Here is a 21,447-nt window from a genome sequence, read left to right as displayed (position 1 = left end):
AGTTTCTTTCTAGTTTTCTGAATTCCTTCTATGTTTGGCTTTTGTTTATACAAGAAGATTTTAATTTTAAATATTCAAAATTAGCCATTTTGTACTTCAACATTTTCTTACCTTATATTATAGTTTAAGGTCATATATTAATGTATTACCCTCCTTTATATATTCCCTCCCTGGTTTCTTTTAAATTCTTTACTTTTTGTTTCTTTCAAATGAACTTTATTATTTTTTTTTCCTAATTCAGTTGGGATATATTGATAAATAGATTAGTTAGGTAAAATTGTCATTTTCATTAAATTGTCTTTACCCATGGATGAAAAATATTCCTCTAATTATTTAAATCTGACTATTTGTATAAAATGTGTTTTATATTTATGTCTATTTATTTCCTGTTTTGTCAAGCTTACTGTCAGGAATTTCATACTATATAGTTATTTTAAATATAATAAAACAATATAGAATAATATTGATATATAGTAATTTCCCTACCTGTATCTCTTAATTAAATCTATTTGACTTAGGTCATGAATACTACCTTTTTTGCATAAAAATTCTACTTGAGCTCTTTATTTTATTTATAAAGGTATCTCTCATTTTTATTGTATTTCCTAAAAGCAAAGTATTATTGAATTAAAATTTTAAATTTGTTATCCATTATTATTTTATGGGTGAATTCATCCCATTCACATTCAAAGACTGTGTTTATCCATTTTTGCTATTTTTCCTCATTATCCTTCTCCTCCTAATTACCTTATCCCTTCTGCTTTACTTCTACTAGCTATCCTTAATCTACCCACCACTCCAAGAATTTCTCCCTTATCCTCCATACTACCCTATCCCTTTACCCCCCCCATTTCTTTCTGATTTTATATACACATACAGATAGATAACTGTTCTTCTTTCTTTAACTCATCCTGATGAGAATAAAATTCCACCACTACTTGCCTTCTGCCCCACTTAGTTTTTCTATACCAATTCTTCCTTTTAAGCCTCACTTAAAAGAGATAACTCTTTTATACCTCTCCTGACAGAATTTTATCATTTTTAGAATCATTACATCATAAACAGCTTCAATGCAAGTCTTTTTTTTCAAATACTGAAATAATGATGATGGTCATAAAAATAATGATACTATTTTCACATATACAAAATAAAAAATTAGACCTTAATGAATTTCTTATAATTGAGCTTTAATAGTTACTGAGTTTTCTCAATAATTGTTGTCAATTAGCTTATTTTCTTAAGTTCATTTAAGTATGGGTTATTGATTTTTTTTAAATTTATCTCTTTTTATTTTATGTGACTAAAATATTTTTCTATTTTTTAAAATCAGTTTTAAGGATCAAATAGTGTTGATGACGGCTCCTAATTTCAGTTCTCAGAGTGTTTTACTCCCTTCATTTCTATTTTTCCCATAGTTTTTCTAGATAATCTGGATCTTTTTTTTTTTTTTTCCTACCAGATGAATTTTAATATTTTATTTAGTGCTAAAAATTAACTTTGGTAGCTTATTTAGCATTGTCTAAGTAATAAATCATATCATAATTTGTATTAACATAATTAGCCTCTCATGAATATCTCTCCAACTGTTTTTTTTATTGCCTTAAAGTGTGCTTAGTGATTTTACTTATGTTTTAAATATGTCTTGCTAGATGAATGATTTATGTTTTATGTGCTTTTCAGCTATTTTAAATGGGATTTTCCTTTTTTATTGCTTATTCCTTATTCTTTTATCGCTATATAAAATAGCATTTGATAAGTTTATTTTTTTATTTTTACTGAATCTATTTACCAATCAAGAAACATTATTAATTTTCTACTCAGTAGTACAGATGCAGAGAAGAAAATGAAATAAATCCCACACACCCATACTTGTTTCATTACTTGTATGTTGCCTAAGCTCTCAGTTAAGATAGTGACTTGAAAGGTTGTAGAGTATGCCTCTTCTTCCACATAGATTAGAGCAAAAATATAAAAGGATTAGATAAAAGGGTTACATGATTAAATAATAATCCCAGAATTCAAAAATGAAAGAAAATTAAACTCCTCCATCCTTCCAAGGATTATTCAAGGAGAAAACCAAAAGTTGTGTCTATTTGTTTGAGCCTGCAAAGAAATCAACACAAGTCTAGATAAATGGATTTGATTCAAACACCAACATCCCATTAGAAAAGCAGGACCATTATAACCAAAACAGGGTCCTCATGCAAGAAAATTCCCATAACCCACAGACCAACAACTTCCTTGGATAGAAAGAGGAACAGAAGATCATAGACAGAATAAGAAAGTGAAGAAAACAGACAGAAGAATTCTACATAGATACTGAAGCCTGGGAGTGCTTTGATTGTTCTGTATTCTATCTGATTGCATGTTTAAGTCTACAGAGAGTGCTATACTGTACCAGCTCCTCTCCTTTGCTGATTTCATCCCCTCTCATGAGATCTCAAAAATATTGTTCTTTTGAAGATTCTTTCATTTACACATATGTAGATATACTGGATATAATGGAGGTAAATTGCTGGAACCAAGAAAATCAGGAACAAGGCCAAACAGGACCTGGTTGTTCTATCAAAAATTTCATGGAGGCATCAGTTGAGGAATTTGTGAAAAATGAAGTTATTGGAATATCATTGTTCTGTAAAAAAAAAAAATGGAAAAGCTGAATAATGCCTGGAAAGATTTACATGAACTGATGTTTAGCAAAACACCCTGAACCAGGAATACATTGTACACAATAATAGCAAGAATGTGTGATGATCAACTATGAAAGGCCTTGGTTCTTCTCAGTAGTTCAGTGATCCAAAGCAATCCCAATAGACCTTGGACAGAAAATGTCATCTGCATCCAGAAAAAAAAAAATCTATTGAGACTGAATATAAATCAACACATGCTATGTGTTCTCTTCTCTCTCTCTCTCTCTCTCTCTCTCTCTCTCTCTCTCTCTCTCTCTCTCTTTCTCTCTCTCTCTCTTTTTCCTTTTGCTAATTTTTTTTCTCCTAAAGTGATTCATAAAGCAATATGTATTAAAGATAAAATTACTACAATAAAAAAAAATTCATGATGGGACAATATGAGCCAATACTTGGAGCAAATTTGACTGCTAAAATCTAAGTTTAGAGATATCCAAGAAAATACTGAATAGAATAAACAGATAATATGTTTAAAAGATGATTGTTGGAGAAGACAATAAGAAGAATGTAAACCCCAAACAGGGATAGATACAATAGATTGGGAATGGAAGACACTATTTGCATTACTATTGTAACATTTCAGGGGAAAAAAAAGTAATGATATCCTAAGTTGAGGCTGTGTGAATAGAGAGATGGGAATGAATACTAGAAATGTTGTGTAGTAGACGATCAAAATTGAAAACTGGCTATCAGAAAATGGAAGTCAATGAAAACTCCAAAGTTGGTAATCTAAATAAATGAAATTATGACTTCAATAGAAATATAAAAGCTTGGGGGCTTATGGTTTGGGGAATTATATGGGATCTGTTTCCTCTTCACTCCACTCATGAACACTGTGCCTTTTTACACCCAAATACCCCAACCTGTCAGTTCATTTCCTTTGTGTTTTATCTCACTCATTAGAATGTAGAAGTTGAGGGCTCTCTCTGGTTTTTGTGTGTGTATTTGTAGATTGAGTTTAGCAAATTTCTTGGCACATAATGTGTGTGAGTTAAATGACTTCAGGACTAAAGTTAATGGGAAAGGTACACACACATGTACGTGTATATCTACATATGTTTAAATGGAAGAATCTTCAAAAGAACAATATTTTTTTGAGATCTCATGAGAGTGGATGAAATCAGCAAAGGAGAGGAGCTGCTACAGTATAGCACTCTCTGTAGACTTAAACATGCAATCAGATAGAACACAGAATAAATCCTGCCTTAGCTACCTAGTATCTGTCCAATAATTGGTATGTTTCTTCCCTTTTCTCTTAGTTTCTCCATTTTTAGAAAGTGTAAGAGTTAGATTTGATGTTTTTGAGAAGGAGACAGAGGGAGAGGAGGAAGGGAATGCCAGCCATTGCCAGAACCCTGGAGCTTGCATACATGTAATGGATATAAGAGAGTAAGGATTATTCAGCAAAGACTGAGGAGGCCAAGGGAATTGTGTTCAGCAGGAAGAAATGATATTTAACAATGTAAAACTCTCTGGGGTTCAAATAGAATGAAGACTGAAAAAAGGTCATTTAAGTCAATATAGTTAAATGATGAGGTCAGAAGCCAGACTGCAAGGGATTGATAAGGAACAGGGTCAAGGGAAGGGAGCAAACATTTATTCATGCTACTATGTGCCAGGCACTATGCTAAAAATCTTTATAAATATCTCATTTGATCCTCACAGCAGCTCTGTGAAGATAGGTACTATCAAACCATGTAAATGTTTAACCAGAATGAATGGAAAATGATGAAAGGCAATAACTTTTTCCTTAAAACTGTGTTATGTGAAAAGGTGAAACATAGCAATGACTTGAGAGAAGGCAGTTATCGATATATCTTATCATAATTAATAATGAATACAAGTTAAGTATAAAATTATATTTTAGTTATTTTTTTTTAAATTCTAGATATTGAACCATTGTATTTCCCTATATAAGAATGAGAAATTGTGTTTGAATATTCAATCTAGAAAACAAATTCTAGTCCACAAAATCTGGTTATAAAAGATGATAGCTATCCCAATATGACAGAATTCAAAATGGTAATGAAATTTAGGGACTTATTTAATAATGGAATGAGCAAGGCATTGAATAGTGGAAGAAATAGGGTGATAACAAGATAAACAAGGACATGGAGACAGGTAAAGAAGCTTATGCATATAGTCATTGCCCTTAGAACAAGTGTCATTTTGAAACGGCTCCTTTGTGTCTCCTCTTATACTTTATTACTTCATTTGGTCTTTGATTATGTCCTCTGTCATTCTGTTTTGGCTTCTGTCCTATCATCTTCCCACTTTCTCTTCTTTCCAGCCAAATAAGGAGAGTTTTGGTGAAAATATATGATATATTTATTAAAAGAGCTAAAAACATAAAAGGGAAAAAAGGAACATATCAGAGATCACAAGCTAATATTACAATAACAGAATGATTAATTTATATTACAAATGTAAAAATGGCTGACCCCTTTATAATGTTTCAAGTTTTGGAAAATGTTTTAGAGCCAATGTTATTTTGGGTCCTATGAACCTTTAGTAGTTTCAGACAGTTCATTTATTCAGATGAGAAAAAAAAAATGTTTCCCCACTAACTTCAAACTATGCAATTATGAATGTAGAAACAAACTCTCCCCGCCCCCGCCCCTGGGAAAGGGTTCATGTAGCAAAAGGGGATCCATAGAATATCATCACCTTCTCACCATAAAAGGTAAAGGCCTCCTATAAAGTAATTACCTTATTTGATCATGGTGGCCATTTTAAAAGATAGGTATTATCAGATTAATATCCCTATTTTATAATTGATGATTTATACATGATGAAACTGAGATACAAAGAAATTTTCCCCTGGCCACAAAGACAGTAAGTGGTGACCTATCTTCCTGATTGCAAGTCCAGTATGTTTTTGTTTTTGTTTTTTTGTTTTTGTTTTTGTTTTTGTTTTTGTTTTTGTTTTTTCCTATTCATCACTAAAGCAAGTGTTGCAAGAGTTCAGAAATTATAGGTCAATAAAACTTCCTTGTTTCAAGCTTCATCAATTTGAAATTTATTATTATATGAATGGAAAGGAGCTGAAATTTGTCTTAACATTATCTACATAATAAAGTTGATCACTATCTTAGCACTTTTTATTTGTTACCTTCTCTTTACTCATCTGGCCACTAATCTACTTCAGGTACTTACTCACTCTCATTTGAAGAATTTCAATAGTCTTTGGGATGGTCTCTTGGCTTTCCATATTTCTCCTCTTCGGTACATCACCTACCTGACTGACAAAAATAATGATGTCAAATGGAGATCTGATCATGTCACTCTATTGATCATAAAATAACACGTCTTCACTATTGCTTCTCACTTTAAAAACATACTTCTTTCTTAGATATGTAAATTCTTTTTCAGTCAAAACTTCAGCCAGTTAAAAGATATGGTGCCTTATTTCTCCTCAGATGCACTCTGTTCTGTGCCAAATTGTCTATCTTATGTTTCCACACATATGTCATTCCATCTGCAAAATCCAGGCTTCTCTATAGGTGTATTCCATGCAGGAAAGGCTTCCATTTGGAATCCCTGATTTCATTCAAAACTCTGCCAAGGTGTCAGTCTTTATAGTACTCTTTTCCTGATCCTCTTAGATTTTAGTACTCTCTGCCACTAATTTTACTTTATTCACTCCATAGGATCAAATATCTAAAGCTGAAAAGTTCCTTAAAAGTCATCTAGCTCATCTAATTTTACATCTGAGGAAACTGAGGTTAATTAATTTTCCAAACTTCCCAGAGATGTGATACACAGCAATAATTTTCACTCAAATTGGTGATATCTGGGACTTTTGTCACACAATATTCCCATTATACCTGTCCTGGATCTCTGTCTCATCATAACAGGACAGCTTGCTAAGCTCAATAAAACTATGAGCTGTGCCAATCAGTGTTACCCAAAATAGTAAGTCATAATAAACATTTCTGACAAAAGGTGATTTACTGGAGAATGAAAGGGCAAACAATTCCGGTATCCTTTCCAAGAAAATCTTAGACAATATTAAAAAGTTAAAAGACATGACACTGGAAAATGAGTTCCTCAATTTCAAGGCCTAGAATCTTAGGGTCCTCAAATTTATGAAGAGTTGGACATGATTAGATAATCAAACACCAATATTCCTATTATTTTGTTTTGCATTAAAGAGAGAGAGAGCAAGGACAAAGCCAAAGTTATGGATACTTAGAAAAGATCAAAATTAACATCAATAAATATTCTATAATAAAGCTGACAAAATATAAGACTTATTAATAATGGCAAGATTGTGGGAAAATAGGTTTGCTAATGCACTGTTGGTTCAGCTGACTCTAATTCATTCAAAAGTTTTTTGTTTGTTTTTTTTTTTACTATATAACTTACCTCAACCCACTCTTGATGACTTTCTAGTCAGTGAACACAGTCATGCTTTCTCTTGCATATTAGAGCTATCTAAAGGAGGAATGAGTTGACTTAGTAAATACTGAATTGTCCTTCCCTGAGGAGATTGAAATAAAAGATGATTTGTCAGTTGTTGGAGAGAGATGTAAAAGGAATTATATCAAGTTGGAAGAAAATACATCTAAGATTCTCTTATTCTTTACTTTGTTAAATTTTATTTTCATTCAGTTAATGTACATTTTCCCCCCTCAATCTTTCTTCACTCCATGCCCCCCCCCAAAAAAGGCAGGTACAATGCTAAAAACAAAACAAAACAGAAAAAATATATATTTACAAAAACTTAAGGAATATGAGGAATGTGCCAGGATTCTAGTATGCTTCTGAGGAAGAGTGCTACTGAATCTTTGAGACACAATCTGGGGTAATGGAGTGATGGATTTGGATGCAGGAGAGACATGAATTAAATATCTCATGCTGTGATATTTACTCATTTAAGTGATCATAGCAAGCCACTCAATATCTCTGAGTTTCATTTTTCCCTTTGTAAAAGGAAAAGCATAAAAGGTTTCTTGCCTACCTTAAAGGATTATTGTGGAAGATCAAATGAGATTGTCTATATTGAGGGCGTGTAAACATCAGAATGCTCTATAAATATCAGCTATTATCTCTCCTCATGCTGTTTTACCTTCCTTTAATGGATCTAAGATCCATTTCATTTTCCATCCCCAAATTATTTTTCAAGGACTAGCCCTAAAGGTTTTCTTTTTTGGATTGTTCATTGTATTAAATTAATTCTAGCTCTCAATTTTTGGGATCCTCTTACCATTTCATACCTTGTTTCTTTTTACTGCATCTCACTTTGATTCATTTACATTTGTTTGTCTTATCTATGCCATTAAGTTATAAGCTTTTTAGAAAAAGATCATAGTCCATATCTGTTTCAGTATCTTGCACATCTTGGCTTAAAGACTTTCTTACTATATGTACACCTTCCTTCTTTATTTTTATTATAATAATTTTATTTACCAGATATTTGCATGGGTAATTTTACAACACTGACAATTGTCAAACCCCTTGTTCCAATTTTTCCCCTGCTCCCCCCCCAGATGGCAGATTGACCAATACATGTCAAATATGCTAGAGAATAAATTAAATACAATATGTGTATACATGACCAAACACTTGTTTTGCTGTTCAAAAAGAATTGGACTTTGAAATATACACCTTCCCTCTTAATAACAATAGAAGGAAATCAAATTATATTTATTTTTTTTCGGATGCATTTGCTCCCTAACAATGTATATAATATTTAAATCTATTTTATGAACCTATACCTGTCATAGATTGATAGTCATCAATGCCGGAAGGAATCCTAGCGATAATCTAATTCAAAGATTTATTTTTATAAACAAGAAAACCAAGCATCAGGGACACTAAGAAACTTGCCCATAGTTGTCAAACAAATATTAACCAGCAGAGCTGTATCTGAATACAAGGTCAATGATTCCAAATTCAAAGCTCTTCAGACTATGTTTAGGATCATTAGCTTTCTAATGCCAGTTCCTGGTTCAATGCCAGCTGAATGCATAGTATATTTAAATATTATTTTGTTAAATGAATAAATGAAATAAAAAAAATTGTTTTGGCATTTTGTGAAATTCTAATTTTTAGGCCAACCTTCATTTTTTTTCCAAAATTGAATTTCCTTGAAACAGTTTTTATTGTTCCCTTATTATTAGAATCTATACTATATATAATAGCTATAGTGTTTTTGTAGGGATAAATTGATTTCATTAAAATCTATGCCATAAGTAATCTTCCTCTATTTCCTTTTTTTCTCCAACTCAATCTACACTTCATTAATTTAATATATTAATGCACAGGAAACACTAAAATCATTGCATAATGTACATCCCCATCCTACCAAAGTGGATGCTTTTATTGTGCCTGTTTCTTTTAGATTGGTTTACATCAAAATCAAGTTTAGATAAAAAAAAAATTACTAAAGCTTTACCTTCTAAATAAAAAAGACAAAACACTTTTAAACTTCTAATGAAGTTCAAGTCTCAAAGGACTTTTTATTACAGCATGAAAATGATGCAGACTGAAATACTAGTTATCAGATTAGTAAAAGGTTTTGGATGATTTCCCTTTGCTGATTAAACTAGGCCACCTGTTTTAAGAACCTCATTGAGCATTGGTATGTAGCTCATTTATTTAGTCAGGTAACAATTAACTTTGTTAATTGCATCAGTATGTGATTCCTTAGAATAGGGCAAATAAGAAATGTCATTGAAGAAAATCCACTAACTGTGGGCTTATTCATCTCCAAAGTTCAAGGCTGCTGAAAGATAAAACTCATGGCAAAAGCTGTTAATATAAAGGTCACTAAACTATTTTTTTTCTTTTCTTTCAAGTTAACTTTATAGGTTTAATCATCTGTACATTTTTGAGTCTAAGTTCATGAAAAAATAATTTCCAAACGGTTTCCTTTTTTCATTAAGCAATGATGAAATTTTAAACAGAAAGAGTTATATCAGAATAAGCTTATGTACATCATCAATAAAAAGTATTACATTTCTTTAGAATGACCTTTATGTTACAGAGATGAGCTTTGGTAGAGGATATCTCTGTGTGCTTGTGTGTTTGTGTTTGCGTGCATGCATTCATGCATTTAAAATTTATTATGATAATATCTGGATGAATTTAAGGACAGAATAAGCTTCTATTAACAATGGGGGGGAACTTCATATGTGTATATATTGCACTCCAATTAAGTTTTGGAATCTAATACAATCTTTTTTAGGGTCATATTGTTAACAATAATTTTAATTGTTGAAGCTTTAGGTAAGTTAGTCTATAAAAATTTTGTAACTCTTTGATGGTGTGGTAAACAAAAAAATTAATTACCTTTTCTCTAATTAGGCTATAAAGAGGAGGAATTTTGGGAAACCAAAGTCCTTAGTTCATCTTTTGGTTCTATATTCAAGGAAGCAGTCATGTTTGTTTGTTTTTTTTGTTTGTTTGTTTTGTTTTGTTTTGTTTTGTTTTTTTTTCCTTCCCCAGCCTGGACACAGCTTCTTCTTCTGGCCCAAATTTGATTATGTTGTGGTATACTTAGAGAAGTATGATAGAATTATTTATAATTAATCCATTATCTCTATTTTAGAATCATTTTAAAGAATCGCCTTTGCAATTACAAGTCACTTTTACAAGATTTGCACCTTTTTAATGAGGTAGATATTTTCTTCAAAGTTCAGATCTTTTTTTTTTTTTCATTAAATATAGCACTTTTTCAAGGAGAAGAATCAGTTTCATCAGTTTCCTAATTCTAAAAATAACTAGCATTCATATTACACCCTAAAATTTGAAAAATACTACATACCTTCCCTCATTTGAACTTTATATCTGCCCTGTGAGCTAGTCCTACTATTATGTTTCCATTGCATAGATGAGGAAACTGAAATACAGAAAGGATAAGAACTTGCTCTAGATTCAACAATTGGCAAATGTCTGAGGAAGGATAAATTTAGAGCCTCCTAAAATCAAGTGAAATTTTCCGGTACTTGTACCTGTCCCAGTATTCTATTTGCCATTCCTTAAGTTACCCATTAGTTTCCAATTGGTAAGGGAAGGTATACCTTCAAATTCTTTGTCCAAAAAAATTGTTCAATTATACCTAAACTGGCATAAGAACTATCTTCAGTGATACAGGACCCAACTCTTTATACTACCTCATCTTGTGCTCCCTTAATGCCACAACATTTTCAAAAAAAATCCCAGTGTGTGTGTGTGTGTGTGTGTGTGTGTGTGTGTGTGTGTGTGTGTGTGTGTGTGTTTTGGCAAGGCAATTGAGTCAAGTGATTTGCTCAAGATCACATAAATGTTAAGTGCCTGAGTTCAGATTTTAACTCTGCTCCTCCTGATTTCAGGCAGTGCTCTAAGCAATGTGCTACCTAGCTGCCCCTAAAAAATCCTATTTTAATGGACTTTAAAAATAAAGTTATTTAGTCTTACAACAACTTGGCAAAACTGTACATCAACCTTCATGCATAATTCTTAAAAAAAATATTAGCTAAGTAATCTCTCATGCAATTTGGAGACATTTCATTTTAAATTATTACATATAGAATAAATCTGTTTATTATTCACTAAGTTCTATTGGTATAGAATCTAGAATTAGTTTGCTGTATCCTTACAGTATAGTTTAAATTATGCCAATTAAAAATTGCTTTGTGACAAGCCACTAATATCAATATTTTTCAAGGTTAACAGATTGATCATCGACCATAACATGTTTCAGGAATGTAAATAAACCAAATGTGCATGCATTGTTTCATCTCCTTGTGATACGAAAGAAAATGGTATAAGTTTCTCAATTGAATCACAGAAAAAGTTTACAGACAGGTGAAAAGTTACTCATAGGCAAACATCATTTCAGCCACATAAACAACTAAAAAATTTAACAAAACAAAAATCTTTCCCTATAGAATGCAGCTTTTTAAAATTATCAGTTTGGTAGTTGAATGAATTACAGCTGCCATGACAGTAGTAACAAGCTTTTAATATATATATATATATATATATATATATATATATATATATATATATATATATATATATATATATATATATATATATATATATATAACATATAATATATAATATATATATAATATATAATATATATATAATATATATAATATATATATTATATAATATATAATATATATATATTTTGTAATGATTGTACCAACTATGTTTATATTTAATAAATGCTTGTTGAATTATAGAACTTAAATATAACATATTAGTAATATTTTATTCAGAGATGTAATTGTTATCATTTTTTAAAAATTTGTGATTATTAAAAATACCCAACTTTCACTGGAAAGAAATCTTGCCTTGCAAATATATTTGCTATGTTCAGTTTTAAGGAGTCTATTCAAAATTCATTAGAGACACGTTTATCTCTAGACAAAGCATTCATACAAAATAAATGTATAGTCGTTTTTCCTCTTGAAGAAAAAAATAATTCTTGTGAATACCAGTACTGAAAAGGAGATTATACTTTTAGGGTTTAGGCCTTTACTTTTTTTCTGCATTTCTACCACTTAAACTTTGTTTTCTTTGCTTGTACCAGTTTTGGCTCCTACACTAGATTTTCTCCTCAAAGTAGAGATTTATTTATCCATCATGACAGGACATTTCAGTCAATGTATTAGAGACATAAAAGTTAAGACAACTAAATGTAACAAAATTAACAATTTCAAATGATTGTAACTTTGTCATTTTTTAAAGTTTTAAGTTGTTATTTTTTCTGAAGAAATAGCTTTATAAGATGAAATTACAAAAAAAAAAAAAAAAGTGGAAAGAGAGTAACTATGTGGTCTAATGGATAAAATGTCCCCTGGAGTTAGGAAGACTTAGTTTCCTTAGGTCAGAACTGGCTTCATACATTGTACTTTCATACACACAAAGTTGTGTGATTCTGGGCAAGGCTAATTGACCCTAACACAGTTTTTTCATATATCAAATGAGTTAGAGAAGATAATGGCAAGCCATTCCATAGTTCTGCCAATAAAACTCCAAAGGACATCACAGAGATTTGGAAACCATTTAAAATGATGTTGATATCCCAACCAATGCCAACATCACAATAACAAATGGATGGGTGAAAATTATCTTTATACATTATGACATTATTAACTGAGTCAATGACTATTTAATTTCAAGTCAACTCACTCCATATTCAAATTCAATAAGCAGAACAATGCAGCAAATCTTTGTATCATCAGCCTACACCAATGGAAGGTGGCAGTAGCAGAAGAGATTCAAGTCATGATTTAACACAAATGAACTCAAATTTGATTTTGAAAGTTCATACTATATTAACTAGTGCACTACACTCACTGCCAGTTGGATCACAATTCCCATGTTAACTCCATTTTTGTTGACTATGATTTGAACTTTACATTCTATTTAAAAAGTGGATCTATTTATGTAGGGAGCATTTTAGATATTTTCTAGAATGGCATTTTGGCCATTGATTTTAGTCTTCTCTGAGAGTATTTAATGCCCCACAGGTATTCTATCTCATGGTTTAGAAAGTGCTTGCTTAAGTAAAGGTAATACCAATGAAAAGACAGATTGTGTTAATAGAATATTTCATTCCTAATGATTAATGTGAATATTAACATTTCATATCTTAAAAATCTATTTTGCACATGAGAATTAAATTTTACATTTAATTTTTACTATTCTATTAGAAAGGGACAATATTCTAAGTTGTCACTGTCTTTTTGAATCCTGACTTTGTTTTCCAAAGCGTTAGCTACTGCTGACAGACTTTTCTTTTCTGAAAATGTGATAAGCATTTCACCTTTGCCTTTGAGAGACCTAGACTGGGGAGGAATCTTCCATGACAAAAAAAAAATGATTAATGTGAATATTAACAATTAATGTGAATATTAATGTTTTATCTCTTATAAATCTATTTTATACATTGTACTTAAATTTATTTTTATTATTTTTTTTTCTTAATAGAACTGGACCAGTATGCCAGAATGTTAATATATTTTTGAATCCTTGACTTTGTTTTCAAATGTGTTAGCTATTGCTGAAAACTTCTTTTTTCTTCAAATGTGGTAAAAATATATCTGCCTATTACAAACTTGAGCTGGGTAGTAATCTTCCATGACAAAAAGTAGTTCCATGAACAATAGTGATTAAAGAAATCTCTAGAAAGACAGTTCATAAAGGGTGAATTAGCAGTTGATATATGTTGAAAAAAATCAAAGTCCAGATCAACAAACATAGAATAAGCAAAAAGTCAAAAATAAGTTGCATCTATTTGTTATGGTAATATAATACAATAAACTATGGATTGAAAACTAGAAGACGGAATCATTAATCAAGATATACAAAGAGGAATAAACTAAACTCTGATGATAATGGACAATTTGCTCAAATGGGAGGAAAGGCCTGAGCTTGAGCAAATTTGTCAAGGCATTAATGACAAATTAAGTATCTGCCATCATCTAAATCAAAGTATTTGGGAAAAAAGAGGAGATAAGTTTGTGGGTTTTGACAATCTATACCACTTAATCAGTGGCTCCTGAATAGATGATGTATACCAAGATAAATAATTTTTAGAGTACCCCACAAATATTAATTTATGTGAAAAAATAAAATAAAGATTCATTTCATTCAGCATATGAGAAATTATAAAAATGTGCAACATAACACAGAAACTGCTTTTTTAAAAAGCTGATTAATGTATTCATGATAACACAATTAAATTTAATACACATCATTTTATAAAATTTTCATCATTACATTTTGCCTTGTCGGTATTTTTTTCTTGAAGGCAATATTCCTTTAGATTCATATTTAGTATTTTGTAATATCAACCTTTTGTCTTCAGGGTGTTTTTGTTGACTTGTTTTGTTTTTATTTTGAAGGATTTGTTGTATGTGATCTATAAAATATCACTTTGAATTCAAATTCATTGAAATTTCACCGTTTCCTATTCCTGCAAAAATTCATTTCTCCATGCCAAAGTACAATTTGTAATTAAGGTTATATGTATCCAGACTCATTAATAATCTTTGGAGTAATTGGTAACTCATGATTAGAAGATGGCTGCCTATGATATAAATTAAATGTAGCTGTAAAACCTAGGCTAATCAAAAATTTTTAAAATGCAGTTTTTAGCTGAGAAAATGAAGGAAATTTTTAAGGGAAAATTTTAAATGGCTAATGACATTGTACTGCTATAGGTCATTTAGTTTATTTAATATATTGTTATTTAATTTTCTTAGATATTTGCTTTAATATATATACAAATCAATCCAATGTATATCTCCATACACATATGCATTTGTGTACATAATTACACCATTTCATTTGAGTTACCTTCCAAGTGCTACCACTCTGACTAAAAGAAAGAAAACAGTGTGATATTCTCTGTGGATGTCTTCAAATTGTTGAGTTGTTTCAATAATGTCACATCTTTATGATCCCATTTGGGAATGGCATGGCAAGGATACTGGAGTAATTTGCTATTGATTTATTCAGTTTATTTTACAGAAGAAGGAACCAAGACAATCAGAGTTAGGGTATTTGAAATCAGAATGATGAGTCTTTTTGACTATTAGTCCAAAGCTCTATGCACTATGATTCCTAGTGATTAACTATTGCTATTTATTACTTGTTCTCTATTTAAGTAGAAAGTTCAAATTAATCTCAGCTTCTATGGTAGATAGGAACTTGTTATGCACAGAAGATGAACTTTGGATGGGTCTAATTCTAATCTTGACCTTAGCACAGCATTGACCCCTAGGGTAATTACACAACATTTATAAAAGAGATGTTATTCAGAGAGATATATTTTTTTTCATTTCACATAATAACTCTCACTGTGATCACCTTATCCTGAGTACCACATATTAAGATTAACGTCTTAAGCATTTTTTCCCTCTTTTGTCATGAGTTACAAAACCGTTTCCCCTCTTTAATATCCTTTTCTTTAAGCATAGATGTGAGCTTAATTATTTGGCAAAAAGAAACAGTAGGATTTCATTAAATGCCAAAAAAAAATACAGTCTTAAGAATATGTTGTGAAATTTAGGAACTACATTTAGGGCTAGTTTTCAAATTTTGATTGGCAATTTTTAAACAACAACTCAAATGATTATATACTTGTTTCACAACCTTGGAATCAACCCCCCTTCTCCTTTCTTCCTTGCCCTGCCATAGTTAATCATTTGTTAAAACCTGTCAATTTCTACTTCTTCAAGTTTGCTGTTCTGTCCTTGCATTTGGAAACTAGTCTGATACAAGCTTTCATCATCTCTGAAACTATCCTTCTAATTTGTATCCCTGCCACTAATCTAGTCTCTCCATCTTTAATCTTCCATATAAGTTACAAAGTTTGTATTCGTAAAGCCCAAATGTGACCATGTGCTTCTCTGAACAAGAAACTCAGTGATTCATTTATACAGTGAGGCACAAATAAAATCCACCATTAGAAATGTAAAGCCTTTCATGACCTGTCCTTTAAAATTAACTTATTTTTTCTAGAGTGTTTAACATTATGACTCTCACTTTCTCTACATTTTAAAGGAACTATTCTACTTACCAATTTTGTATCACATTTCTGTTTCTTTCCATGCACAAAATCTTTTCCTCCTAAAAAACTGCCTTTGGGGAGCTCTTCAAAGTTCAGCTCAAGTTCAATGTTTTGTAAGATATCCTTCCTAAAAGTCATAGAAATTAATGTTCTTTTCTCCATTAGTTTTAATTATATTTGTATACATTTGTTTGTTTTTTAAAAATTATAATTTTTGCATTATTTTTAAATATAGGGAATCCAAAATTTTACACCACTATTAACCCCTCCCTACCCACTTAGAGAGCAGGCAATATTTTATCAAGGAAGTTCCTGGGATGGTGCAAAACATTTTTCTGTATTTGTTATGTTGCCAAAAAAAAGCAAGGAAAATAAAATGGAAAAATATATGCTTAAATCTTCACTCATATTTCATATTTTTCTCACTGAATATAACAATATAATTTGAATATAATAATATAATATATTGTTTTTATTATATATTTATTATTATTAATATAATATATTAAAATATTTAATATAATATAATTTGAATATAATATAATAATAATATAATAATTCATTATAGCTACTTTAGAATTAGACTCCATAACTGTATTGATACAAACAGCTAAGTCTTTTACACTGATATCTTTACAATATTGCTGTTACTTTATAACTACTATATATATTTTACATGTAGGTCTTTTTATTTTTTCTTTAAAAATTTCATTCAATTTCCTGAAATATTTTCAGAAATGAAGTCTTTATCAAAGAAATTTGCTGAAATCTCCCCCACCCCAGTTTCCCACAATCCTAATTTTGACTATAAAAAATTTGTTTTTGAAAACAAAAGGAAAAAAAAAAACAATAAATAAGTTTTCTCTCTCTCTTTGTTTTAATTTCATTCATTATCCATATTTTTCAATGCTGTTTTTCTTGTTTGGTCATGAATTTCCCCCACATTCATAGACTGGACAAATTTTTCCACATCCCCTAAATTATTTATGATATCAAAGACTATGTGTGTGTGATAGAAGATATTTGGCAAGACTCCCTTCTTACTTGTTTTATTAATTTATTCATTATGATAATTAACTCATCTTTAATTGTTTCATAAAATTTACTTGTAAATTCATCTGGTCAGGTGTTTATTTATTTATTTATTTATTTATTTTTTTTAACCTATTAGGGAGCTCATTTATGGCATTTTCATTTTTTTCAAAGTTAGGGAAATTTAAGTATTTTATTTGCTTCTTTTAATGTTTTATAATTATATTTTTGTAGATATCCATTTTACTTAACTTTTTGATTATCCTAAGATTGGCAAATAGCTCCCATGTTTTAATTTCATCCTATTGGTGTTACATTAATATATTTCATTACTGATTATGAATTTTTTTAATCAATCACTAATATATTTCATTAGTATTCTTTTTTTTCATAAAACCAGTTCCTGTTTTCATTTATTAACACCTTTTTTTGGTTTTTAATTTTATAATCTCTTATTTGATTTTCAGAATTTCTACTTATCTAATTAAGGGATGTCGCACTTTAAATTTATTAGTCCTCTAAGATCCTGCTTTCATTTTTAACTTATTCATGCTTCTTTTGATTTTTCTGTTTGGATTTCATATTTTTTATTCAATCTAATCTTTTAAGCATGTATGCTTAAAAATCTTATTTTTGTAAACTGTCAAGTTTTCCTCTGAAGGAAACATTTTTTGCTACTTATTTCTAAATAAATCATTCCTAGTTATTTAATTAAGTTCCATTAGCTTCCAAAATTTTATATTCTAAGCCTTTTACTCCTTTAATGTGGGAGCTGCTAAATTTTGTGTGATCATAATTGTAGGACTTTAATATTTTCTTTTTTTTTCAGTTTTCAATAATTTCTTCTTTACTTGGAAGGTCTAAAGTTTGCCTCTGCTTTGGGGAATCTCAGGATCTGATTAGAAGATTCTTTCAATTTCTATTTTACTTTCTTGTTACAAGAATTTAGAAGTAGTTTTTGGTTTTAATTTCTTGAAGTTTGATATCTAAGCTCTTATCCAAACTTGACTTTCAGGTCCTTCAGTAGTATTTCATGTATAACTCATTGAGCTATTTTCAAAATTAGTTGTTTTATTCATGAGTTACTTTTTGTTTTTTCCTCAACTTTTCTTTCATTCTTTTGACTTTAAAAATTATATTTCTTGATTCTCAATTATGGCTGTTAGAAACTATGGCATTTGAAAAAAGGGGAAAGAAAATCAGAATGACTTTGGTTATGGGGGTGACATGATTGCTGTCTTCATGTATTAAAGAGTTTTTATGTAGAAAAGGGATTATAATTGCTTGCTCACAGTGGGCATTGATCCCAATTCATAATATGGTAATTGATCTACAAGTACAGAGAACTTCAGACATCATCTGGTCCAACTCAGTTTTTACATATGAATAAACTAAGGTTTGATGAGAAAATAAGTAATTTGCTCAATGCAGGTAGTGAAGGACAGAAGTAGGATTCCTCTGAATTTAGAGCCAGTGTTCTCCTACTATATCAGAAATAAAACTTTCAGAGTTGGATTATGTCTTAATGTAAAAAATTATAATAAAACCTCAAAAAATTTAGTTGTTCAATATAAAATGAAGTCTCTAGAGGTAATAGGTTCCCAGCACAAAACTCATCATGGAAATTTTTATGCTAACGCTAGAAAACCATTTGTCAAGAAAAGTATAGAAATGACATTTGTTCAGGCATATGTTAGATTTAAGGGCCATACCTGACTGAGATTTCATAATTTAAAGATTATATTTTTGTTTCTTATGAAAATATTTGCATTATGTTTTGTAGAATGACCCCAGTGCCAAAGAATATTTCTTTTTAAAAAGGCATCATAATATAATCTTATAATGACTGAAAACAAAAAGTCTCATTCATATCTTCTACAAAGATGCTACTTTTTATTAAAACAATATATATATAGATACATAAAAAGATATAGTTATATAGTCTACATTTTTGTTTAAAATATTTACCTAATATATTTTTAATGACTTCTTGAATTTAAAAGGAAAAAAAAAAGTTAACCTGTATCTTACTGTTCCTTAAATAAAATAAAAATCTCAAAAATTATCTAAATTTTTAAATAAGCAATATACCATAAGTATATTCATTTGTGCTGATCAGAGAATATAGGTTAAAGTTTTATCTTATCATTATTTATTATAAGTGGAGAAAACTGATTCCATAGACCTTAGTCATAAATATATATTTTATTTCAAAGGCTTTGGGATCCTATCTTTTACAAGGACCACCAGTAAAGTAGTTGGAGAGTTAACACTTTATTACATCCAAACTGACATTTGAATTTAGACTCTAGTAACTTGATTCTGAAACCTATCTCAAACACTATATGTGTCAAAATATTTGTGGCAGCCCTTTTTGCAGTGGCTAGAAACTAGAAATTGAATGGATGCCTATCAATTGGAGAATGGTTGGGTAAATTATGGTATAAGAATGTTATGGGATATTATTGTTCTGTAATAAATGACCAGCAGGAGGAATTCAGAAAGGCTTGGAGAGACTGACATCAACTGATGCTGAGTGAAACGAGCAGAACCAGGAGGTCATTATATACTTCAACAATGATACTGTATGAGGATGTATGAGGATGGAAGTGGAAATCTTCAACTAAGAGAAGATCTAATTCAGATCCAATTGATCAATGATGGACAGAATCAGAGAAGGAACACAGGGAATTAGTTTGAATGCATTTAACAAGGAACTTCTGAAAGATGTCTATGCTTATTGAGATCTCTAAGGGAAAATCTGGTGATTTTTTTTTAATGGAGTTAATGTATGATTGTCATTGTAGCCTATGTCATTGGTAAAGCTCAAGAAAAGAATAAAAGATTATATTTTCTATTACTTATTGATGTGAAAATATCCTTTGGCAAATATTGTTTTGTAGAGTCTCTTGTCAAGCATATGATCACATTAGGAGCATTTGTAATAGAATCATAGACATAAAGTTTGGTCAAGGGCAAACCACTATCCCAGTAAGAAGAGAGGTCTCACCCTTTAGGAAGTGAAAGAACTGTCTTGTCTGTCTGAAGAATTGGAACTAAAACTTTTCATGGATCTGATAGTCACTGATGATAAATTTGTGAGAACCTGGCCATAGCATCTAAGTTCCTAATCACTCTTACTCTGGTTGAGAAAAATCAAAAGCACAAAACAGGAAGCAGTTCATCTGGGTTTTTGTCTATAAACATTCACAGGATATATCCAAGAGAAGTTTCTTGAAGATGTGATTAACTGTTTTCATGAATGCACAAGAATAGTCTTTTGCAAATCAAGGTAAATCCTGCCTATTAGTCCCAAAGAATTGTGAGGATTAAATATGATCAATTAAAGAACTCTGAAAACATTTGATTTCTGACTACAACTGAACCAACAAAAGGGAGAGGAAACTAGTTGTTCTTTCCAAAAGTTTAGAAATCTATGATTATGAAACTGTTGTGAAGATTTGAGATAGAGAAAAATTTGAATTTGTATAAAATACATTCTACTGTGACCTAAGATACCAGAAATATTTAAAAATTATTAGGCAGTGAAATGAGTATATTTAAAGGAAATGGTTATTGATTTGTATTTCTTACATTGAGAGCATAAGAACTAGCAACATTTTAGAGATAGTGTGCAAAAATTCATGTCAAGAAGGAGATCTAAAGTGCCAAAATAATCTTATGATACCATTTTACCCAAAATATACTGACCTACCCAACCAGGAATCAGAAAGCTATCATAATATGGAAGATGCTATATTAGAAATAAATTTTGTGTTACAGTTTATGTGTCATGTTTTACTCTGACCAGTGTTGAAATTTGAGACCAAGCTACTAAAGCAAAAAAATAGCCTTTGAAAGTGTCAACAAGTCTAGAATATTACTTTATCATTTGAAAAGACAAACCAAGTGTTTTAATTATAATCTGTTGAATATGTTGAAGTTCTTGTGCCTAGACAGAAATTTCAATGGATTCAAACAATGGGATTCTCCTAACTTTATAAAATATATATATATATATATATATATATATATATATATATATATATATATCTATGTAGTGTGTGATAATACAAATATTTATGATATCAGTGAGAAAGACTTTTCATTGAGAGAAACCGACTTTACACTGTGTTTATTTCTTGTTTTAAATAGCTCTTCATTTTTCAAAACACGTGCAAAGGTAGCTTTCAACATTCACTCTACATA

The 21,447-nt window shown here is 30.2% G+C and overlaps 1 long non-coding RNA gene across 1 annotated transcript in view; it reads left to right on the top strand.

The window, feature by feature from the left end:
* LOC141545595 (uncharacterized) overlaps positions 1 to 21,447 on the top strand; it is a 379,465-nt gene that overhangs the window by 217,091 nt on the left and 140,927 nt on the right. The window lies entirely within an intron of this gene.

This window comes from Sminthopsis crassicaudata, chromosome 6 (genome assembly GCF_048593235.1).
Source record: "Sminthopsis crassicaudata isolate SCR6 chromosome 6, ASM4859323v1, whole genome shotgun sequence".
NCBI lineage: Eukaryota > Metazoa > Chordata > Mammalia > Dasyuromorphia > Dasyuridae > Sminthopsis > Sminthopsis crassicaudata.
Note: the sequence above shows the minus strand (reverse complement) of the source record. Positions and strands in the feature narration are given on the sequence as shown.